Raw genomic sequence first — 25,359 nt, 5'->3', positions numbered from 1 at the left:
TCTTGTCTGGGACAGTAGAACAGCTGTTTCTGCTAAATTACTGGAATGTGAGAAGCAGTGATTTAAACCCTTCAAAAGCACAGAGAGGGAAGGATTCTTTTTCCTCTCTCTTAAATTCCAATGAAAAGAAGCTTTTATACACAAAGAATTCAGAGCGCCCTATACTCTTCAAGCAACACATTTCTTCTCCCTTGTATATTCACAGCTTCATGGGTCTCTAATGATCAAGCTGAGAACAAGTTTGCCAAAATGACTGACCACTTATTCCAGTGATGGATCTAATATAGTCTCTTGCTTTCCATTCTTGTTTCAAGATGATATGGCTTTAAGTAAAAACTTTCCATATGTGTGTGTGTGTATATATGTGTGTGTATGTAATGTTGGGGCATAGGAACTTTATTTTGGGATATTGTGTTCTGAGCCCCAAGGAGCCTTATTTTGGGGTATCATGTGCTGAGCCCCAACACTGTCTATATAAGGAGAAATCTTTCTGAAACATATGTAAGTATTTATGATTCATTGAGATACTTTATTATGTATTTATGAAAACCTCTGTACTTCCCTATGTGTTTGTTAGTTAATTCATGTTACATATAGTTACATAGTTATTTCATGTTACAAAAGCCACAGCTTTTGAGGATCTTGGAATCTAAATGAAAAGAAGACACAGATGAAATTGTTTTAAGAATTAACTATGTTTTAAAATATTAACAATAACAAAAGTAATGCTTAAACAGCATAACACTAGGCTTCCCACTTTGAAGTTGGCAGTCCTTGGATGGCTTTCTTCATTGTCCATTTTCTCTTTTTAAAAACCTTTAGAGCCTTTAAATGTTTCCCCCATTTGTGTAATTTTATATTAATATGTAAGCCTTGACATAAAAAATTTGGGATTCTTTGGTGATTAGGGGTCTAGCAAGTTTGCATCTACGAAGCAGAGAGAGAGAGAGACAGAGAGAGAGAGAGAGAGAGAGAGCGAGCGAGAGAAAGCGAGCGAGAGAGAGAAAGCGAGAGAGAAAGCGAGCGAGAGAGAGTGTGTGTGTGTCCCTATCTCTCTCTCTCTGTTAAAAGGGAAAATAGGGAAAATTATCATTTGTCCAGTTAGTGTTTTAGTGTTGCTGGACATATGTATTTGATAATACAAACAAATGCATAGACTAGTATTTCTTAGCAAATTCAGCAACACAATTCCCATCTTTTATAAAATGCATCCTTTACCAGACTGCAAACTAAAAGGAAAAGCATTATTTCTACTAAAATCAATTCTGGTTTCCCTTCCTCAAATTGGACATTACTTATCTATATCATATTTGACTTTCAATTCCAGGATAATCACATTTTCTAACTGGACAGGGCTCTAGTTCAAACCCTTCACCTTTCACAGTGACTTAGAATAGTTTAGAGATTTGTCCACTGCCTCATTTTTGGTGAATCTAGCATCCTAGTCACATTCTATAGGCAGTTGATTATTGCCTGCCACTAGGAACTAGGTGTACATGGAATTTTAGGGTATATTTCCTTCATTTGGAGCTTATCATAATAGAGGATTTAGAAAGTGAAAATATAATTGCTACCTATTCTATTAATCTTACTGACATTCCAATTCACTTGTCTTGAGGAAATTAAGCCAGCCCATTTGGTGTCCTAAGAATCATGGACTATTTTTAGCAGAGACTTCATATCACCTTTCATTGACTGGATGATGCAATGATGAGACCTGAAATATTAGCCAAATTCCCATCATTGTGTTTTATCATCCTGATGAGAGCAGTGCTGTTGAATTTCAAGAGGTTAGCATAATCAATATTATGAAGTTATAGCAAAAGGGGAGATGTCTCTATTATTGAAGTTTTACAAAGGTATTAAATGTTTGGATTGATTTTTTTTTTAATTGCAAGTAACTCCGTGGAGTGTCTAATAGTCTGAAATAGGTTGAGTATGATCATGAACAGCTAATGCATGTGGGGCCTAATACCTAGGTGATGGGTTGATAGGTGTAGCCAACCACCATGGCACATGTTTACGTATGTAACAAACCTGCACATCCTGCACATGTATCCTGGAACTTGAAATAAAATATTTTAAAAATAGATTGTGTATGAATGAGAGGGAAAAGAGAAGTGAGCCAGTTCATAATTATGGGCTGAAGATTATGGGGAAATAGATCACATCTTAAATTTCACATTTTTTTCTGTATTTAAACATTAAGCCCTCATCTCATTTCACAAACTCCCCACCAATGATCTAACCCAGCAAGATTCTGTCCCTGCCTGGACAGCCCCAGCTACGTCAGCCCATCCATCTTCACCTTCCACCCTCCAGTTTATTCACCTTGGCTTCCTCATGCATATCATGCATGCTCTACCTTTGGGTCCTTGGTGCAGAGAGGTCTCCTCTGCCTGGAATGCTCTGTATAGACATGCTTGTGGCTAACTCTCTGAATCCTTTCAGGTCCCTGAACAAATATCATTTCTCAGAGGCATTGTGTCTGAACATGGCATCTAAGATAGCACCACCTCTGCCACCACTATCTGCTTATCATATGTTGCCAGTATGTCCACCGGCAACATTTTGTCTTCATTTATTTAATTGTTGTTTTCAGTTTGCATGTCCATGCATTACACCATAAGCTCTATGACAGCAGGGTCTTTGTTTCGTTCATCGTGACATCTCCAGCACCTACATCCATTCCTGGCACTTAGTGGATTCTTCATAAATAATTGAGAGATAATCAATGAATTTTCTTGATTTTTTTGATTTAATCGTAGCTATTTATAACCCTTTCTGTGGAAGACATGCACAGATGGGGGAAACACATTGCAGAACACATTCTTATTGGGGACCCCTCTACACTACAGGAAGATAATTTTGAAAGGGAACAGTGGAGGAAACAGATAAAGTCCCTTTCTTCATGGGGCTTACAAAATTTGTTTTGTGTGAAAGCCAGACTTCAATTTAAACCTTCTATTATAATAATGTTACACATATTCTAGTTTATTAGCAAAGTACATATGCTCATATTAGGCTTAAAGATACCAAGAAAGAATAAAAACCAAAAAGGAATATATAAATTCCTTGATTTGTGAACTGCATGACATTATATATTTACTAAAAGAGCATGCTCCTGCATCACAGAGGAGGGTTTACTAAGTATTAGAATATGTTAATATTTTGCTCTTAAAGATTGCCAGTATACTAGACGCTGACTCAGATATACACAGGTGATATAGCCTGTTATTGAATTTTAGGATCTTAGATTTATTTTTTCTCATTAAAAATATTCCCTCTCTAGTTTCTTAGTTTGTCAGTTTGACTGACAGGGACAAAAATTTTTAAAGGATACAAAAATTTTCCTTAATCTACAAAAATAAACACGTGAAACACTTATTTTATTTTTTAAATCCAAGACTCTCAAGGGAATACTCCTCATAACAAACTGTACCTGCCAGAAGTTTTGTAACTAAGCAATAGTCACATGGTCTGTGGCCAGCAGGATAATTGCACGGTACTTGAGGACAAATCATTCCCTTGTGTCTTTGTAATGACTGGATAGCTTGTTCCTTAAAGAGTCCAATGGCATTATGGAAATTTTAATACATTTTTATTTCCCACTTCCAAAGAGCATACAATGAATGCCATATATGAATTATTATTTGAGGCTAGAAGACAGCACAATTTAGGTTATTGGTTCTATGCATTTGTTAGTCATAAAATTTCAGGCCCTGTGATAGTGGTGAAAAGTAGAAAAAATGTTTTATTTAAATATTTATCTTTTCCATCACAGATTTTCTTTTAGATAAATAAAAAGAAGTCCATCGTTACATTTTATAACTACTTGTATTAATTTTTAAATGTAATATTTTAAATGTAAAACTTTTGGTAACTCTCTTTTTGTAGGATACCATTGATTTATTACTCTTGGAATTTTCTTTTCTACTATAATTGTAAAATAGCCGAAATTCTGAATATGATCATCTTTTTTCTCTAATTCTTATATCCATGATTCATATACAAAATTCTCCTTAAAGTCTTCTAACTAATATTGATCTTTTCTACCCTCTTGCCTCAATTTTCCTTAAACATAACAAAAATGCTCTATCTATAAACACCACCCTAAACATGCTGCTTTTTTGTTTTAAACAAGGTAACGTGTACAAAGTGGCTACTTTCTTAAATGATACCTCTCACCCAATAGTGCACAAACTGTGATGTAAAAATCGTGACATAGGAAAAAGGGTTGTATATGTGGACTTGGGAAATCGCCTGAGTGTCCCCATATTCCGTTTCTTTTCTGTTACTCCGTCTACACATTTATTTCTTGGTGGGCCCATCTCCACTTGTATTCTTTACTTTGCCCAAACAAATGTATATTTTTCTTTGTGCCTTATGGATAATCTCCAAATTCCTGGCACATAATGTTTCTTCTATTCAAAACCTTGCTAAAAATTAATCTCTGTGACACTTTCTAAGGCTTCTCTTCAATCATGCCTTCATTCCTTCAAAATGAATGCAACTCTGTCCATATGCAGTTGTAATTAGCTTTGTACATTATGTTTCTTGGCTTCTTGTGAATGGCTAATGAGTACCTCTCTCTTTTTCTCTGTGAAATTATAAATTTAAATTGCTAAGGAGATCTGAGGGTGGAGGGGAAGGGGGTCTCACTCTGATACCAGAAATCAGAAATCGTGTTGTGGAAAAGCAGCTTTTGAGAGATGTAGAGGTATGGGTAGTATAACTAATGTGGAGGTATGATCAGTATACCTGATAGCTATGTAACTTTAAGTAGTAGGCAATGATATAAAGGTGAACTTATGTAGATTATTTCACTTTCATGGGTGTTTTAATTTTCTGATTTATAAAATGTAAAACAAAAACAGCAGGTTAAGTAAATAAATGAAACTGGTTGAGCCCAAGACTTGCTTGGTTTCTTGGTCATTTTGCACTTGGCATGTGATAGACAAAGGGTACATGGTACATTATTTTCCTTCTTTACTATAAGGAAACAACATGAGTGCCATAATATGTAGTCATGGACACTTGAGATCCCACATGTGGAAAGTAAATGCCCTGTTTAAAGGGGACCACTGCAACTTAGCTCTACCTGTTGTTATGTAGGAATGGGAACACAATATTGCCAGATCCGAGTTTTCAGAAGTGAAAAGATCTTTATATGAAATCTCCTGACTTTTAAATGTGAATTCTAATATAACTCAAACCCAAACCATGTGGACTGAACTAAACACAATGAAGCCATGTCCAGCCCACAGATTGCTGGGATATATATCCTGAAGATAGATCATCTCTAAGATCCCTTTCTGCGCCAGGGAACTATAATTTTAAATTTCTTGATAACAGAAACTGTCTACTCTTTCCTCTTTGACTATATCAACAAAGCATTTTAACTGTAGATCAACAACTGGTCATCAGATATTTTTATCACATCAAAACTTTCATTGGATTGATTTTTTTGTAGGAAAATTTGACCTATAGAGGTATTTTCTGTGGACAAGGAGCATTGGAAATTGAGGACAGTCATTTATAAGAAAAGGCTCAAATGTTAAATGGGGAAACATAGAAAAGATTTAATAGCATGCACAGAAAATAGTTTGCAGTAGCTGGAGAGAATAGGATCATGTCTGTGAGTGCAGGATGATGAGTAATCAAGGAGAAGGGAGTTCTTCATAATAGTAGACTCTGCTGACTGGCCTTTTGAAGGGAAAAAATAAAACACGGGAAGAAGCAATTTGATTTGGCTAAGAGGTAGTTATTGGAAACCTTGGAAAGGGTGGCTTTTTCAGTAGTTGGGATGGAAGGCTGACTGAAGAAGGTTAAAGGGATTAGAGGTGAAAAATTGGAAGATCCAGAGGTATGCTGCTTTTCCAGGAGGTTGAACACAAAGGAAGAAGGGCTGGGGTGAGAGTGGAAGAATCCATCTGTTTCAGTGAAGGTGGTGTGCTGGATATGGGGAGCACCTGTGCATGGTTGAAGTTGGATGGTGATACATCCTCTTCATTGTCTTTGGTATCTTGGAAAGTAAGTGATGGTCTCCTCTTGACTTAGGTATTTTGCATGTGCAAACCCCTCTATGGTATGTGAATAAACATAAAATATTTTGACAGTTTTTGGGTGGGATGATCAATAAAGTTATGACTCATTATTTGTATATATTCAGAAGTTTAGTACCATCACTAACTCACAGCTTACAGAATATACACTATGTCTCCTAGAGTGAAAGTTACTCTAGGCTGGGCGCGGTGGTTCACGCCTATAATCCCAGCACTTTGGGAGGCCGAGGTGGGTGGATCACGAGGTCAAGAGATTGAGATCATCCTGGTCAACATGGTGAAACTCCGTCTCTACTAAAAATGCAAAAATTAGCTGGGCGTGGTGGCGTTCGCCTGTAGTCCCAGCTACTCGGAAGGCCGAGGCAGGAAAATTGCTTGAACCCAGGAGGCGGAGGTTGCGGTGAGCCTAGATCGCACCATCGCACTCCAGCCTGGGTAACAAGAGCGAAACTCCGTCTCAAAAAAAAAAAAAAAAAAGAAAGTCACTCTAGTTTGTAAGTATCTGTAGATCCCTGGGAACAAATCCTTAAAGGCAGGTTATGCTTCGATAAAGTTACTGTGGGGTCAGTCTGAGCCAAGAGTGTTGTGTGATTATCTTTGCTGATTGGTCAGAACCTGAGCACTGCCTGTTTACCTGCAGCCTTTCTACTGAGCTCAGTGTCTGTCTCCTTCCTGGGCCACCATGACTGGAGCTGAACCATATGTTTCTGCCCTGGAGACTGCAGCATGATATCACGTTGCCAAGAGCTAAGGAAGAGCTTATGTCCCCAGGCGTCTTACAGCTATTTCCTTTTATCCCTATTGAATGTTATGGCACACTTTCATGTTCACCAATTTAAAAATTCCTCTTGGCCTATTGTTTGCAGAAAATTAAACATAACTCCTTATTGGGAGGTATCTAAATAAATGGAAATACATAGAAATAGAAGTCTATTTGTTAAAGTTTTCTCAAAAACAAACTCATATAGAGGAATGAGACTAGTGACTTTATTTGGAAATGGTGATTTTGGATGAAATGATTGACTTTTTGTTTACAGTATGCTATCAGCTTGTTATGGAATATTGTGGCATAATTTTGTTTATGTTAAAAATAGCACAATAAGATGGTGTAGAATGTGGATTCCCCTGACTTGACCATTTATTTATTTCAAATATTCTTCTACTCCGGTAAAGCTATTAAAATAGATGACTGATGATAATCCATCAAACAAACATTTATTTAACACACACTGTGGATTTTGCCTTAGTGGCAATAGTAAACAATTTGCTTGTTCGCTTGTGTCTAGTAGGGGATGTGAGCAATTAAGCAACTGCAATAGGGTGCAGCAAGTACCATGATGAGGGAATATAAAATACTGTGAGAGCACAGAGTAGGCAAGCACCTGACCCAGTGGGACAGAGGCTACTCAGATGTAATGACCTTTAGGTTGAGACCTGGGGTGGGGATATAGAAGGTGGCCAAACAAATGTGGTTCTGAACAGAGGGGAAAACAGGTGAGACTGTCCAGAGGTCAGGATACCGCAAGTTAGGAAAATGGAGAGAACATTTGTTCTCTTTTGTTCATGCAACAAGCATATATTAAGCACCTATTTTGTGCCAGTGACTGTGCTAGGCACTGGAAATTATAAAACGCAAAGATGACTGTTTCATGATGTTTACTGTGTAGTCAGGAAGCTGACACACTAAATAATTGCAGGATGGTGTATGAGCACTACAACAGAGACATGCTCTAAGGACACAGTAGAACAAAGGAGGAAAAACCAATTATGTTTGGAGGCATGAAGGAAGGCTGGAGATGTATTTTGCAACAACTCAAGTAAAAGGGGTTCTTTTTTTGTTTAGGGGCCTAATTTATAAATTGACCTTGTCCCACTAAGATAACATGTTTGTTTTGAAGCAGGTTTTGGGATAAGAAACCTGAAATAAATGAGAAGAATGTTGCAGATAGAGTGTCTATCCGTTGTATTTGAGACAACAAAAAATGTATTATTTCCACAATGAGGAAAAATGATTCATTAACTCCCAGGTTGCAGGAAAGATACCCCAAAGACCATCTAATTCCATTATATATTGCTGTATGTGAACCTAACATACACTGTCTCCTCAGGTAGGAGATTGAAGTACTCAGTCAACTCAATTATTGTGTATTAATATAAGCTAATGTCTTGGAATAACATGTCACTATGTGTTCTGTTAGTGCAACTCAGCTTCTAAAGACCTGATTATATCTGGTGTCAACACAATGGAGTGGATTTAGAAGATTAAAATAAAAAGCTGGATTCAGATTAACTGGAAACACTCCAGGCACTTTTTAACATATACATAAGTGTGGATTGTGTATTACTTGTTATTCATTCTTAGATAAATAATATGAGGATTTTTTTTCTTTTTTTAGAAATGGGGCACTCTATCATCCAAGCTGGAGTGCAGTGGCATGATTACAGCTCACTACAGGCTTTAACTCCTGGGCTCAAGCAATCCTCCTGACTCAGCCTCCTGAGTAGCTAGAATTACAGGCACACACCACTCCACCCAGCTAATATTTAATTTTTATTTCTGTGGAGATAGGGTCTTGCTGTGTTGCCCATGCTGGTCTAAAGCGATCCTCCCATCTCACCCTCCCAGAGTGCTGGCATTGCAGGCATGAGCCACTGTGCCTAGATAGATTTGGGTATTTTAAAAAGATAATTATAAATGAATTGGGCAGGAGTTCTTTAAAAAACAGACCTTGAAGGCTTAAGAAACTACAGTAATTAGTGGGTCTGAGGCCCACCAAGATTCAGTGAGTTGCCGTGAGCTACTCAGTGCTTGCTCTCTGTCCACCTACGCCTCAGAATAACTGAGTTATCTTGACAGCCAAAAACACCACTCTCAAAATGGCCTGGTAGATTAAGGAGGTCCAGTTATGGAGATGTCTATTGACCTTTTCTTAAATTCTGTGAGGGAAATAATAAAACATGAATACCTGGTCATTTGGTTAACATCCATACAATTTTACATGATTTTCTCATTGTTCTATTTGACATTGGAATGTATAATCTGAATCTGCTTTACTTTTTAACTTACTTGCTAATGAGGTATAGTTTTCCACATGAAAGTTAATAATTATATTATCTAAAACAAAAATGTAAATTAAGAAATCTTGTGTACTACATGAATTATAAATACTATCAAAGGGCAACAAAATAATAGTGAATAGAAAGGTAATTTGAAAATGAAGCCTGTTTCATCTGTAAAACTAAAATAAAATCAGAGAAGAGTCAGTTGTTTATATAACATTAAAAATAATCAAATAATATTTTAGGGAAAGCTCAACCATTTAGAGAGTGGATCAGCTTATATGTGGCTCACTTGATATCTTCTTAAACAAGGTGGTCATCTGTAGCCTGGATGAACTGTTTAAGAAGGAGAATGTTTGACAAAAGAACCTACACAATTTTTCATAACTCAATTCCTTACTGATGAGATTTCAAATAACAGGATTGGTTTGGGGCTACCTGATTAAGAGTCTAGAATATGTCTGTCAGATTTGTCCTTGATGCTCAAATTAAGGTGAGATCTCAAAAAATAGAATTAAATTAAAGTAGTTTTAAAAGCAGAAAATAAAAATCCTACATAGAAAAGTATAATGCCTATTGTAACGTGAATATAGTATTGGACTCAGCACAAGGAATGAAGGAAAAAATGAGGAAAAAATCTGTTACAAGCTGAATATGAATCAGTAATTCACTGCTATTGTTTAAAAAATCATCTGCATCATGATGACTGTGGTTTATATTATTTCTATGTTTGTGAATGACTAAGGTACTTTAAAAACTAAAAGGTAAATTAAAGAATGCTAAAAAATAATCCAAATGATAGAAAATGAAGGAAAAGAAGGCCATATATGAGCACAGGTTTAGCAAATTAAAAAAGATGAGCTGAAAAATGACTTGTATAGACACTTTCAAGAATAGGAAAAGATTTTTAAATGAGGGGGATGTTGATCATTTCCTCTTTATATTGAGATGGAAGAAAAATGGGCTCGATGAAAGCAAAAAGACATTTTGGTGGACTATCAGAGTGATAAATATTATGAGAGACAAAGAGAATAGTAAAATTACCATCCTGGAAAGATTCACTAAGATAATGAATGGTCATTTTTCTTTAAGATTTAAGATACTGGCTTGCTTGAAAAATACTTAATAGCTGAATTGAATTGTCTGCCAGCTTTGTGACTCTAATTTGAAGTTTGCCAAAAACTCTTTAAAATATATTACAAATTTTAATTTAAAATAAACAGAAGAGCTATATAACATTAGTATCTATGAGACGCCTATTGAGATGCATTAGAAAAAATTATTTTTATAATAATTTATTAATTGGCTCAAAATTTTATTTTATTGCATTTATCTGGAGATATTTATCTTTCCCTGAACCATTCATTCATCTTGCCTTGGATCTATTTATTTAAGAACAGAGAGGATGCCTTGGGGACTGTTGCAGAATAATGGGCAGATGGACTGACTTCTTGCTTATTAGTAAGCGGGGATGATTTGACTCTAAACTTCTTCCTAAGGGATGGAGCCACTTAAAATGAGGTTTACTCAATCATGGAAGTATAATTAAAGTAAAGATATTATTTCATCTCCCTCCCTCCCACCCCATTTCTATTTTTTTGGTGTTCTTGTTTGACTTGATGATTTAGTGTTATCACTGATGAAACCTTAAGTAGACCAGTGGTTTGTTCTTTTGTTCTTTTGTTATCAGGGTGGGACAGATGTAACTGCAGCATTCAGCAGGAGGTAGCTAGGAGAAGCTTCTCATTAAAGAAGAATTGAGAAATCCCATCTGAACACACTTTCCCCTATTATTTAGTAAATGGAGAACACATGATGAATAAAACAAATTCTTAATATCAAATACAAGAGTATGCAAAACCTGCAGTAAACTCTCTGTGTGCTTTTCTTCTTTCTTTCCGTTGTTCTCTTTTCTAAAACAAGACATTTGTATTCACTTAAGTTGATCATAGTGTGTTGTTTTGAGGTAGTCATAATTAGACGTAATTACTGTGTGTTCAAGTTATAGCTTAACTCTTCGATGAGCTCAATCGAGTACCTTAGACATAAAGAACTTCTCAAACCAAAACATCCCCTAAATCCATGACAGGAGTGTTAATGCTATCACAAATGAATCAAAGCATTATTTTGACTCTAATTAACAATTGTACTTACTGTTCCACTCTAAGTCTGCACACACTATTTGAAAAATATATGCAACTCAAATCATAAGCCTGTTTGTTTTTTGAGGGAGAAAGAGATATCGAATGTTTTGAATTCATGTCTTCTTTTGTTGATCTGATTTCGGAATTGGTTTCTAATATAGAAAACCTGTTAGATGGCCTTGTCCCAGACCTGGGGCACAAACTGTGTGGAGAGTCAAAGAAGGGCGTGGGTTGAGTATACAGAATGTGAGGCAATGGATACTGTTTTGCCTCTGAGTCCTTTTACAGTGCGGGGTATTCTTCATTCCTACCTTCATGATTTTAACTGTTATTAGAGGGGGATTCCATGCTGAGAGTGTAAACCCTTAAATTTCCCAGTCTGGTACTGTTGGTGTTGGGACTCTGGAAATAGAGTCTCAGAAATGTTTTGTATAGTCCTTGCATCTTTCACTTAGTAATGAGTAAGGCTGTAACATGACTTCGAGATATTGCCAAAAAGCAGCTACTTCTATTATTCAAAGTCAGTGATACCAGTGAAAGAGCTAAAAATCACTTGAGAGAAAAGGAAAGTACTCTTTTACAATTAAATGACTTTAAAAAAATATATTATTCAAAGAGACAGTCACCCCGTAGTGTTTTCCTCCTAGGATAGCGCTCCTGGGCTGAGTTAGAACACTCACTGAAGTGTTTGTAGATGGATCTTTTCTGAAAATATCTGCTATGAAACTTTCAGTTGAAACATTCTTCTACCCAGGAAAGCCTAGACTTTTTCTGGAGAAATCCGATTTTGGAGTGAGTTTAAGAAGATCTCAGGTGACATTCACTGTATCGTAAAATAGCTTCCAGTATCAGGAAAAGCATGTGTGCCCATTTAGAATCACAAGCACTATTCCATTTGTCCACATTGGGCTAAGTTGGATTACACTTGAGAAAAATTAAGTGGTCTTTCCCCTGTATTTGCAAAACTACATATTACCTGGCCTTAGGAACCTAATAAATAGGGATCCAAGGAATACTATGTTGCCACCAATGTAGCATGGGATAACATCTCTATTTTGTGTTATATGAGGACAGAATGGCTGAGTGCCTACCAAACCGGGATTACAACCTCAGAAGTCAACTATAGTGTAACTTTCTTATTTTGGAAATTAAGACACTGAAATTCAGGAAAAGTGACTTGCCCATGGTTGTAATCCAATTAGTGGTGGATTAATAAAATCCCGGGAATAGGATATAAAAATGGAATGTAAAAATCCCAGGAATGGGATTATTATGTCCTATTTCTCCAATAAAGCAGAACAAAAGGCTCAAGGTCTGTAATGGCATGATAGGGGAAAAGTGCTCTCTAGGGAATTAAATCTAGGAAATACTCAAAACAAAACTCCTCGCACATCAAATGCTATGTTAATGTTATTATCACATGCCTAGTTATATTTTTCGAGAAAAGAGATTTATTTCTCTTACAATAGTTACAATTTGAGAAAGAAATTTGTGTATATGTATGAATATCTAAACTTCAAGCTTTGCCAGATGGAATTTGACACTTTTATTACTGCCCATATCCAATATTATAAAGAATCCCATCCATGTTTGCAACTCTTCATGATAAAAGACAAATAGACATTTTCCATTTAACTAATTTAACTGCCCATTTGTTACTGGCACCCACATGTTGACAACCTCCAGCAATCACCTGCCTTGATTCTCTCCTCCGTTGCCTCACTCCTACACCATAGATGCCTGGCTGTTTGAATTACAGGTAGAGCATTCTTAACTATCTTTAACAATGTGCCTTGGCTTGCTGGCTGAGCCTCCCTTGCCAGCCAGATCTCCAGACCCAGTGGGTAGATCTGCTCTTTTCTTGCTTGCTTCATTTTTCCGTGAGTATGTTGCCGTGCCCAGTTAGCTAGCAGAATAGAATGAGTAATTTTCTGGGAATTTCCTAAATAGTTCAAGAGGAAGAAGCTCTGACTCCCAGGAAGACCTGGGTTAAATATTGAAATAGGAAAACCTTGAAGATTATTTGAGATAGGAACCTTGATAGGAAAACCTTAAGGATGACAATTATATCAATAGGGGAAATCAAGGTAAGTTTTTACTGGGTCACAAATGTTCTTTAGATTGGCAAAAAGGAGGCATCTGCTGTTTGTTTGTATTTTGATTTAGCCTATAACTGGATGTAGTTTTTCAATTAAGCTAATAATAACTGAGTAATCTTGATTTATCTTTAATCTATTCAATTGATCAAGAAATACACACTGCCTGCTCTGTGACCAGCACTACTAGAAAGAAAATGGTGATGAGTAAAGACTGCAGCCAATATAAAGAAACCTCCTGGGAGTGGTTTTAACTTTCCTAGGTTTAAGCGAAAGTGGGAACACATTTTCAGTGAGAGGAGAGTACATTTTTATGCATGTCCTTGAGGGCAAGAATCATGTCTAAATTATCTTTGTATCTGTAAAAAGGAGAACAGAAGCTGACACTTAGCAGGTGCACAATAATGTTTGCTGAAGAAATATTGACAATCTTTCTGGTAAAATGTAGAGAATGAGCACATTACCTGATTCTTTCCCACTTAATGACGTTCTTCTCTTTTCTCCACTTCCTGGCTTATGCTGCTATAATGGGGAAATGCAGTTTGGTAACTCCACTGGAGTATGAAGTTCAATTTCCTACAGAAGAAATGTTTAAAACAACAGTTTAGACATTATTAATAGATACATTATTGTATTAATTATACTTAATTATTCATTAGGTATAATTGATATAATAATAATAGTTAGATATAATTTCAAACTGTTTTGCAGGGAACAAATGCTTTTGTGGGCTATCTAGGAACTCAAGTCATATATAATATAATTTCTAGGAACAAATCTTGTGTTCAATCTTTGAGAACCTCATCCTTTTTCTAAGTTGGATTGACATCTATTTTTATTTTTTAATTGGAGTTTCTGCTACTCCAGATGTTGTGAGTATGTGGAAGATATAACAGATACCAACAGTGGCTTTCACTGAGACTAAGATGATATGTAGCAAAAGGTTTCTTTCTTTTTCTTTTTTTTTTTTTGGTGTATGCTACAGCTGGGTTGGGAAGCAGGAGTTCTGGATTTATTCAGATGGAAAGAAAAGACAGATGGGTATTAAGCAGTTAATGAGAACTAGCTTGTGTAATTAATATAGACAAGAGGTGGCATAGTGATCAAAAGAGAAGGAAAGTTCAACATAGTTTGCCATTTATGGAAAAAGCCTCATGGTCAGTTTGGGACTTGAGGCAGGTAGGTTTTAGGGAGATGAAAGAAAATAGAACAGGAATTTTTTAATCTGGAGATTTTTCACCAGCCCAGGAAAATAGGATTTGATGATCCTTTTTTTTGGTCTTAACCTGTTTATGCTGCTATAACAAATGCTCCTCTTAGAAGCTCTGATAACTCTTCCTTAATAAAAATTTGATCATACTGTATTTTGATTTATCTATCCCTTTTGTAGATCTTCAAGTAAAATGCTTGAAGTCAGGAATGTGTAGATCAATTTGAGCAATAGTTGGAGATGTTTCAACTTTATTCTCAAGATGCTGAAGACAAAAAAGCTTTTTTTAAATGAAGAATAAAAATACAACTGTCTGGAAATAAGATTGGAGGAGGAAACATGAAGGCAGGGAGATGGCAAATCCTGTTGATTAAAATAATTCAGGTAGGAGAGAAAAAGGGGTGGAGCAATAGAGAATGAAAGGAATACCTAAGATTTATTTCCTAAGAAAACAAAATGTTTTATTTACTCTATGTAAGAAAGTGGAAAGAGGAGCGGGAAAAGTTACTAGAGGTTCAAACATAGTATATTTAAAAAATTTCTGTCCAAGTTAATGGGTAAAATGCCATAGCATTTGTACAACTGCCAAAACTGTTTTTCAGGTCTAAATAATTTACATCATTACTGTCAGCATTTCTTTGTTCTTCATTATTTTCCAACTGTATTTGTTGACCTTGAGAAAATTAGTTTCCATAGTCTCATATGTCTTCTAATGTCTGTGTTTTCTAGTGGAAAAGGAAAAGGGAATTGAAAACGAAGATAGATACATTACATTCTGTCTGATATTGAATCACTGGCCATTTAATCTCCTTAAACTCTCTTTGAGTCATTTTTTCCACTTTGAAATGTAGCTTCATAGATTCAAGGACTTTTAGTAGTTAAAAAAAAAAAAAGTAGAAAATTATCAGGAGTTTGGATGCCACATCCAGGGCTTGAAACAAACAAAAAAGAAAATTATCTGGGAGAAAAATTAGAGAATAATCACACGTTTGAAGAAATACAGAAACTGAGACCCAAGTAACTTATATAATTTGTTGCGAGCCATGTTGTTAGTTAATGACAGCATAGGGCTTAAAACCTGTATGTACTGACCTTCAGCCATTGCTTCTGATTGTATGCTATAGTGATTTGGGTAAGACTACAGATAATCTTCAAAATGTGTATAATTAAACTAACTGTTTATCTTACTAAACAGATATGTATGCCTGCAGGAAATTTAAAGGAAATCTCATATAGTTTCCACTTAAATTTAGACTGTGACAAAGGGCAAATTCACACTTTGCACCACAACAGCAAAATAACCTACGTTTTTTGAAACTTTCTGTTGAAGAAAAGCACTGCATGTTCTCACTCATAGGTGGGTGTTGAACAATGAGAACACATAGACACAGGGAGGGGAGCATAACACACTGGGGTCTGTTGCGGGGGACTAGGGAACGGACAGTGGGGGGTAGGGAGGTTGGGGAGGAATAACATGGGGAGAAATGTCAGCTATAGGTGACAGGGGGATGGAGGCAGCAAACCACATTGCCATGTATGTACCTATGCAACAATTCTGCATGATCTGCACATGTACCCCAGAATCTAAAGTACAGTAAAAAAATATATATATATATAAGAAACTTTCTGTTGAGATAATGTTCTGTAGATTTCTTGCATTTCTTTCTTTCTTTCTTTCTTTGAGACGAAGTCTTGCTCTGTCACCAGGCTGGAATGCAGTGACACGATGTCAGGTCACTGCAACCTCCACCTCCTGGGTTCAAGTGATTCTCCTGCTTTAGCATCCTGAGTACCTGGGACCACAGGCACATGCCACTACACTCAGCTAATTTTTGTATTTTTAGTAGAGATGGGGTTTCATCATGTTGGCCAGGATGGTCTCAATCTTTTGACCTCATGCCTGTAATCCCAGCACTTTGGGAGATCGAATCGGGATCACTGCCCGCCTTGGCCTCCCAAAGTGCTGGGATTACAGGCATGAGCCACCAGGTATTTCTGTATATCTTGCAAGTAGAGGCACTGACTGTCTTTGTTCTAAATTATTTTTTTCAAAGATGTTGGTATAGCAAGCAGCACAGAGAAGCAAAAGTCTGAGATGCTTACTAGCCAGTATAATAGATAAAGGTTCCTGCTGGAGCAAAGTACACACATGCTTATTGCCCACTATAAAAGATTCAGGCTTTCTAAATTCAGGGTTTCTTTCTGGTACACAGCTCGTTGAATGTGCAGACAGCTATCTAGCCTGTACACATTACTTTAATTGGGAGCAGAGAAACTGACACAAAAATGCTGATGCTAATGTTGCTTGCAGTGGTGTATATAAATATAGCTCTTTGTTTCTGACCCAGGAGTCTCATATCTTCTGCCACAATCTATGAGATTGTAGCAAACTAACTTGTTAGCTTGCAAGTAGGGTAAGATCTCAGCTCCTTCACGGTTTAACATTTTCTAGGCAAAGAGATTTATGAGCCCAGGAAATACTCTTATAATTGGTTAGGCATAAATAAAATTGGAAATGTTGTAAAGCAATGGATATAAATAAATATTTACTTAGATTTCTACAGTTTTAATTAGAACAGCTTAAGTGTGGCATTAATATTCTAGGGCCCAACTGATTAGATTTGGGAAATACTATTTCACTTAGTTGCTCTCATCAATTTCAATCTGTATAGCATTAAATGTATGATTATTGTTATACTCTAAATGTTTTTGCAAATTAACAGTCTGGTGAAAGTTTTTTTTTTTTGACACTTATGCAAGATAAACTGGCAAGCAGATACTATGTAGTAATTTGTATAGTCAATGTGACCAAAATAGAAGGATTGACCATGCTTTAGTTCCCAAGTTTTTTTGTGTAGGACTTGATGAAATTTCTTGAGGAGGATTGTTTTTCCTACTTGAATTTGGATACTCTCCAGGTCTGATTATCAGCATATTATCAAGGCCCAATGCACAATTTGTTCTTGGTAGTTAAGCAGATTAAATAATTAAAGTGGATATTTTCTGTTCTAGAGTTACTTCTAAGCCAGAAACATAAATAAGGCCTAAATAGAAGAGAACAAGGGAATTTGTCAGATATATAGGTTTTGTTAAGGACCAGCACAAATAATATCCAATATTTATGTAAATCAACTAAAGACGAAATTGTAGACTGTAGTAGCAGGTTGTTGACAAGTTAATAAATTTTCTTTCAACTCTATTATTGTCTAATCATTTTCCTATATAGGCTTTGAAGCTAACACACAAATATGTTTGTACTACACATGTCTCTTCTTAGACATTAGCTCAAATTAGTTCTAAGCTATGATATACTTTTGTTTAATTTTTAAGCTTGTTTTTTAATTATTTTTTTTTTGTATAGTAGAATTTTAGGCTGTTAGGAGGTCATATAGATGTTATATAGAAGAGGAGTGGCCAAGGAGAGTGCAAAGTGGGAGGCTAAAGAGAGAAAGTTCAAAAAAAGCTGCACGGCAGTTTAATATGAAAGAATTTCTGTAAATTGATTAGACAGTGGCTCACATTCAGGAAGTAAGATACATGAAACTCATCTTCAAAGATCAACAAAGACTTTGCTTTGAGAGGAAATAGTAGAGCCTGACCCAGTAATATATGATCGTTTCAGAAATTCACATTGCTAACTTGTTTTTTTTTTTTTTTTTATGAATAAAGGGAATGCAGAACACTGCAGTTGTGGCTGGCAGAGTCTGTCCTTTTGGGAAAAGACCCCCTAGTATGTATGTAAAGTCAGCCTGTCTACTTTCTCTCTCTCTGGCCTACTTTACTTGCTGGCCATCTGTGGCCTAGTACATTTTTTAAGATGACTCTCATTCTATATGCTCTTCTGCAGTGTGACCTTTCCACCTACCCCTCAGCAAGAGGTGGAGTCAATTTCTTCACCCCTTGAATCTGGAGGGGCCTGTAACTGCTTTTGACCAATAAAATATGGCAGAGCCTTTAATTGAATAGGCACTTGCCATTTCCTGGCCTCTAGGAAGTCAGCTGCAATAAAAGAACACAACTCTGCTCAGACTGCCATACAGTGAAAACCCAAGCCATGTGGAGAAGCCTTGAAGAATGAAATTCCACATGGGAAGGGAAAGAGAGAGTAACAAGCACCAAGAAACCAGGTATGTGAGTAAGGATGTCATTGGAGGAGTAGATCCTCCAGCCCGAGCTGCCCTAGCTGATGCCACACGGATCAGAATGAATCAGCCAGCTGAGACCTTCCTTAATCCCTGACACACAAATTTGTGAGCAAAATAAAATTATTTTAAGACAGTAAGTTTATGAGGTATTTTGTAAAGCAATTTACCATTGATAAAAAGTCAACAAATAACCTGGGGCCTACATATTTAAGTTCATTATAAATATAAATCATGTTTTAAAAGATATGTACCCATGGTAGTAATGGAATTTACAAGAGCACAAAGAATCCCAATGTTAGAAGGTAACTTAGAAATCTTATCCAGCTCCTACTTCTCAACAATAAGAAAATTGGAACACCTTTACTGGGTGTGGTGGCTCACGCCTGTAATCCCAGCCAAGGCAGGTGGATCACCTGAGGTCAGGAGTTTGAGACCAGCCTGGTCAACATGATGAAACGTACTACTCTACTAAAAATATAAAAAAATTAGCTAGGTGTTGTGGTGGGTGCCTGTAGTCCCAGCTATTCCGGAGGCTGAGGCAGAAGAATCGCTTGAACCTAGGAGGTGGAGGTTGCAGTGAGTCAAGATTGAGCCATTACACTACAGCCTGGGAGACAAGAGTGAGACTTTGTCTCAAAAAAAAAAAAAGAAAAAGAAGATTGGAATCCCCTCGGCTGTGAAATAGGTAATTAGAATACCACCATTAGGTCATTAGAATATCACCATTCCTGGTAATTAAAATACCAATAGGTAATTAGAATACCACCATTCCTGACTAAATGGTAGTTAGAAGTTAGAGAACACTAATAGGTAATAAAATCTTTCTGTTGACTTTTTTTTTCCTAAATGGAAAGAATTTAAGTGGTCCATCATTAATATTTAATTCACAGAGTGATAAGGTAGCAAACTGACTTCCTTTGCCAACCAGTTTTTATTATATCTATTTGTTTAAAGACTCCTTGAAGCTTTAATGTTCATATTATCATTGGTTTCCACTATTCTTGAGATCCTTTGGCAAAGGGTAACATTGTGAAAAACAGGCTCATCCCCAAGTTAATCCTTTTTTGCCTTCCTTTACTTCAATTTGGTTATAGTAGCTCCTGATCGTAACTTGGGGTATTTTGCAGCATTTTGCAAAACAGCAACGGCAACAACAAATTGTTTTCTCTTATTCAGCTCTCTACTTTTAATGTCTGAAACATCTGAAACATTTCTGCCTCGTGGATAATGATTTATGTATTTTTTTCTCACTCTTAGAGCACTGAGCAATTGCAGAGTCTATGTGTTTGCTGAGGAGGGAGGCTTCCTGAATTCATTTTAGCAGAAAGACACCCCACTAGAATATATTAACACTGGATTAGGAATAAGAAAACTGAGAATTTAGTTCAAAGTGCGTAACTGTATATGCAACCTTGAGTAGATAACATAGCCTAGGGAGTTCTAATTTTCTTACTTGTTGAGAGGTAGGAGCTGGATATGATGGCTTCTAAGTTACTGTCTAACACTGGGATTATTTGTGTTCTTGCAAATTCCATTACCACCATGGGTACATATTTTTAAAAATATGATTTACATTTATATTGAACTTAATTATGGAGACCCTATGTTATTTGTTGACTTTTTATCAATGTACCCAGACTTTTTCTTCATTGTTAAAAGAAAAAAAAATTGACGTAAGTGGTTTTTTAAACTGGTTTAAGATAGAAAACATTTACAGTAATAAAATTAAGTTGCACTGGAAAAATATATCTGCCAAGGACACAGTGTGCCCCAATGTGCTATTTATTTGCATTTACAGGAAAACCCAATTATAACAGCTATTTTCAAGAACTAATATCACTAGAGACTGAATGTATAGTAGAGCAAGCAGATGATAATGTGTCCTAAAAAACTGACCTAGCCAGGAACATGTACGTGGTGACTCACCCACATTTTGTTATTCTTCTGTGAAATTCTACATTTGATCTAAAATATTGTTGCTGATATTTATGTAAAATAAGACAGAATAAATCACTAGGCTAAATTTAATATTTGTCTCAGGTGAAGTGAGGTGCTAAAATTGTATGTCATGATTTCTAAAAGTTCTCTTTTTAGATTGGACAGGGTAAATTTTGCAACCAAATACCTCTTTGGTAAACCTTACACCATGGGACTGGTGTAAAGTGAAAACAAGCAGGTCTCTAACCAATTGCTGCTGCTGCTACTTTAAAATTCATCTCAGTGAAACCTTTATTGAGCTGGCTGCAATTCAGGAAGGACACACTCCATACTTACATCAGACACAAAGGTCTTTCCTTCCATAATCATTCCCTAAGGGGAGTAGTTGTTTAGTGGAGTCATTTCTCTGTGGTCTGTTACACCTTAAGCAAGAATATATGTCTCCTTAATTTCAAATCATAGCAGGTAAGATTTAAGCTGGCTTTTAAGTTCATCCGTGTGAAGATGACCATGGTGTAAAGGCTACTCAGTGGGTAGCCTGGGTCCTGTCTTACCTATGCTAACTAGTTGTGGTACCTTGGGAACAGTCCCTAATCTTTCTGGGTCTTGTTCTCTCCTTTGTCAAATGAAATGGATTTCACAAATTTTTCTTTGTGAGCCCTTCCCCATGTGAGACTTTCGTGATGATGAGGTCTCTTTCTGTTTAGGCAAGATGCCTTCTCACTGTCCTCTTCTTGTTTCTCATTTCCTCCAAGGACTTGTGAATATAACACTTTTAGTGGTGACAGACTAATGCATCTGTCCACCCCTCACCATCATCTCTCTCCAGGACTGCTGTTATAGACTCTTAGATACCTCTTGTCACATCCATTCTCTGCTTAGTTCCCATTCAGTAATTCTTTATAAGGAATGCTCTTTATAAAAACCTCAAATTTTATCATTTCACCTCTCTCCTTAAACTGTTAAATGGCTTTGATGGCTTTTAGGTCCAAATCCCAAATCCTCAACGTGGTCTATTGAGCTCTTTACTCCCTGCCATCTCTGGCACGTTCCCATGCCCCCACCATGTTTTAGTTTAAATGTGCTGAAATAAGCACAAATAATATACTTTTACCAAAGGACCACTGGTGATATCATGCTGAGGATGTTGCTGGGTGTGGCTTCTCAAATGTCTCCAGCTCTTCAGGAAAGATGTGCTCAATTTGATGGTCATGGAATTCTTCTTGCCTAGGCATAAGACTGCTTCTTCTATCTCTAAACATATTGCCCAAAACTTAAGAGGAAGTATGTTACATGGTTGCAAAATCTGCCCCGTTTTAGCCATATCACCAGTATATAACATCCTAGTTTTAGGGAAATATTTTCCATAGGCTAACAGGGCCATCTTACTACATGGTTCACAAGTTATATAATAATGATTAGGTATCACACATGGGTACTATATTAGTTTAGGCTGCTGTAACAGAACACTATAGACTGGGTAGCTTAAACAACAAATGCTTGTTTCTCATAGGGTTGAGGCCTGGGAAGTCTACGATCAAAGTGCAGGCAGAGTCAGTGTCTGGTGAGGACCCAGGCCCACTTCCTGGCTGGTAGATGACTGTCTTATCACTGTATCTTCACATGACTGAGAGAGAAATAATTTTTCTCCTGTTTCTCCTTAAGGTCACTAAACTTATTCCTGAGCAGTCCGCCCTTATGACCTAATCACTTCCTGTGATAAATGAATTTTATGTGTCAACTTGACTGGGTTAAGGAATACCCAGATAGCTGGTAAATGTTATTTCTGAGTGTGTCTGTGAAGATACTTCTTAGAAGAGATTAGCATTTGAATCAGTAGACTGAGTACAGAAGATTCACCCTCACCAATGTGGGCTGGCACCATCTACTCCATTGAGGGTCCAGATAGAACAAAAAGGGAGATGAAGGGTGAATTCTCTGTCTTCTTCAGTTGGGACATCCATCTCTTCCTGCCCTCAGACATCAGAGTTTCCAGTTCTAGGCCTTCTGACTCCAGGGCTTACACCAGCCCCTCCACTCTCACCCTGGTTCTTGGATTCTCAGGCCTTTGACCTCGCCTGAATTATACCACCAGCTTTCCTGTTTCTCCAGCTTGCAGATGTTTTATTGTGGGACTTCTCAGGCTCTGCAGTGGTGTGAGCCAATTTTCATAATAAATCCCCTCATCTATTTATCTCTATATATTCACTTTGTTCTATTTCTCTAGAGAAAGCTGACTAATACATCTCCCAAAGGTCCTGTCTTCCAATATCATCACATTGGGGACTTGAATTTCAACATGTGAATTTTGCAGGGACACAAACATTTGGTTCATAACAGATATACATGGGACATTGATAGTCTATGGATAAGCATGCTTGGTGATACTTTTAGGCCTATGATGGAGTCACTACTGCAGGCCTGGCTGGAAGCTACCATTCAACTATGTGGGCCTCATCTCAGTTCTGCCAATGTTACTTACGACCTTTTTCACCAGAGGGCATTCTCCATTGCTGCTGCTTTTGCTCAAATGATTCTTTAACTCTCACTTACACCTTCTTTTTCATTGAGGTAATTTCTGTTTACAATTCAAATCTTCTTAGTTTACAAGTCACTTTTTATCAGAAACTTTTCTTGTTCTTTTAAACTAGGTTGGGGGTCTCTGTTTCATGCTTCTGTAATACCCTTATCTCCTACAGAGGGTGTTACTGTATTTCTAGTTCTATGACCATCTAGCTTTAGATTGTAAGTTCTGTAAGGGAAAAGATTATCTAGTTCATGCCAAAGCCCCAGCAACTAGCATGGGGTCCAGCATATAGTAGTCAGTGACCCCCCAAAAATCTGTTTTATGAATAAAGGAATAAATAAATATAGAGGAGAAAGACATAATAGAGAGGAATTAAAGGATTTCAAGGAGGGAGAGGAAGTACTTCTTGCTGATGCCGATGGTGTAACTACTAAGAACTGGGAGAAATAAATGAAAAACGCCTCTTGCCTGGGCTATGATCCTCATTTTAGCTTCCAAGGAGGTGGAACTGTTAAATAGAGTCCTTTCAGGTCTTCTATGGAAAAGAAGTATAGGTTAACATTAGGACAGACACCTAGTAAATCAGGGAAGGCACTGTGGTAGAGCAGTCCTGAGGCCCAGAAATAGATCTGGCTCCAACTCTGTGTACACTCCTACAAATACAAGGTGCTTTAAAAAAATAGAGACAGGGTCTCACTATATTGCCCAGGCTGGTCTTGAAGTCATAAGCTACAGTGCCTGGTTGACCAGGGCTTTTTTATTGTGAATTTTGGGAAGCTGTATTTTTTCTTTGTTATCTTTATATTCCATATCTTTTCCTCACTGATAGCAAAAGTATAAAAAAGAAAGAAAAAAGAATTCTTAGAGAACCTCAAAAAAGTCATGTGTTTGTTTATAAGGCAGGCAAGCATTCTGTGTTTATATTCTCAGTGAGTCAAGAAGGGAGACCACCATGGTCAGAGCAATAACTTTTGGCAACAGAAAAGGAAACAAAGGATTTATTGAGGAAGAGAGGCAGGAGGAAAAGGAGAGTGGACAGAAGCTGCTCTGAAATTGTGATTCTATAGAATCTGGCAGGCATTCCTTTGAGCTACCCACCCCTAATAAACAATATTCCTCACCTCACCTCTTCTGATCTCCCTGTAATTCCCTGTGGTTCCCTTTCTTACCAGACCAGTGCCTTTAATCCAGGACATAGGATCAATTTTTAATAGCTAAGAATGTTAGTGCAATGAGAGTGCCAGTCATATAATAGACATTGTAAAGTGAAAATATAACTATGTATTAGCTTAAAAACAAGGGTAGATATGATCAGTTATCATAGGTTATTTTCATAAACAACACCATGATCTCAGTGATTAAACTCACATGAGAAAAAGTTACTTGTGTCCTAGAGGTTTAATAAAAAAAGGGAATAAGAGGGACTCTGCTCCACACAGTAATTCAGGGATTCAGCCTTTCCCCAGTCTTTACTCTTCTACCTTCTAGGTTTTGTCTGCCTGTGTTTTCAGCCAGCAGATGATTAGAGATTACTCATGGGAGGGTTTATTAACTAGTCTTGAAAGTAGCATACACTTCCACCTACATTCTACAGGTTAGAACTCAATCTCAATGCTGCAACCAACTATAGGGGAGAATGGAAAATACAATTGTACTAGTTTCCTAAGACTGCCATAGCAAAGCACTACAGACTGGGTAGCTTAAAATAACAGAACCATATTATCTCACAGTTATGAAGGCTAGAAGTGCAAAACCAAGGAGTCCTCAGGGCTATATTCCTTCTGGAGGCTCTAGAGAAGGATATTCTTCTGCCTTTTCTGAGCTTCTAGTGGTTGCTGGCAATCCGTGGCATCCCTGGCCTTGTAGCTACATCACTCCAATTTCTGCCTCTGTCATTGCATGGCCATCTTTTTTTTGTGTGTGTCTCTACATATAATTTTTTTCTCCTCTTATAAGGACACCTGGTCATTGGGTTAGCCCACCCTAGTCCATTATGACCTCATCTTAACAGGATGACATCTTCAAAGACCCTACTTCCAAATAAGGTCACATTTACAGGTGCTAGATATTAGGACTCGAACGTATCTTTTAGAGGGACACAGTTCAACCCACAACAGTGGTCTAGCTATGTGCCCCAAAGGGAAAGAAAAATGGTTTGGTGTCCCCTGTTGGAT

The 25,359-nt window shown here is 37.0% G+C and overlaps 1 protein-coding gene and 1 long non-coding RNA gene across 16 annotated transcripts in view; one reads left to right on the top strand and one right to left on the bottom strand.

The window, feature by feature from the left end:
* Positions 1–25,359, top strand: part of ANK2 (ankyrin 2) — a 589,059-nt gene that overhangs the window by 207,612 nt on the left and 356,088 nt on the right. The gene's annotated exons all lie outside the window — the stretch shown is intronic.
* Positions 5,948–25,136, bottom strand: LOC118152396 (uncharacterized). Its single transcript, XR_013532985.1, has 3 exons — positions 24,914–25,136; positions 13,830–13,941; positions 5,948–6,083 (listed from the first exon to the last, which is right to left on the bottom strand). It is a non-coding gene; the product is annotated as an uncharacterized LOC118152396 (long non-coding RNA).

This window comes from Callithrix jacchus, chromosome 3 (genome assembly GCF_049354715.1).
Source record: "Callithrix jacchus isolate 240 chromosome 3, calJac240_pri, whole genome shotgun sequence".
NCBI lineage: Eukaryota > Metazoa > Chordata > Mammalia > Primates > Cebidae > Callithrix > Callithrix jacchus.
The sequence above is the reverse complement of the archived record's forward strand: the minus strand, read 5'-3'. Positions and strand labels throughout refer to the sequence as shown.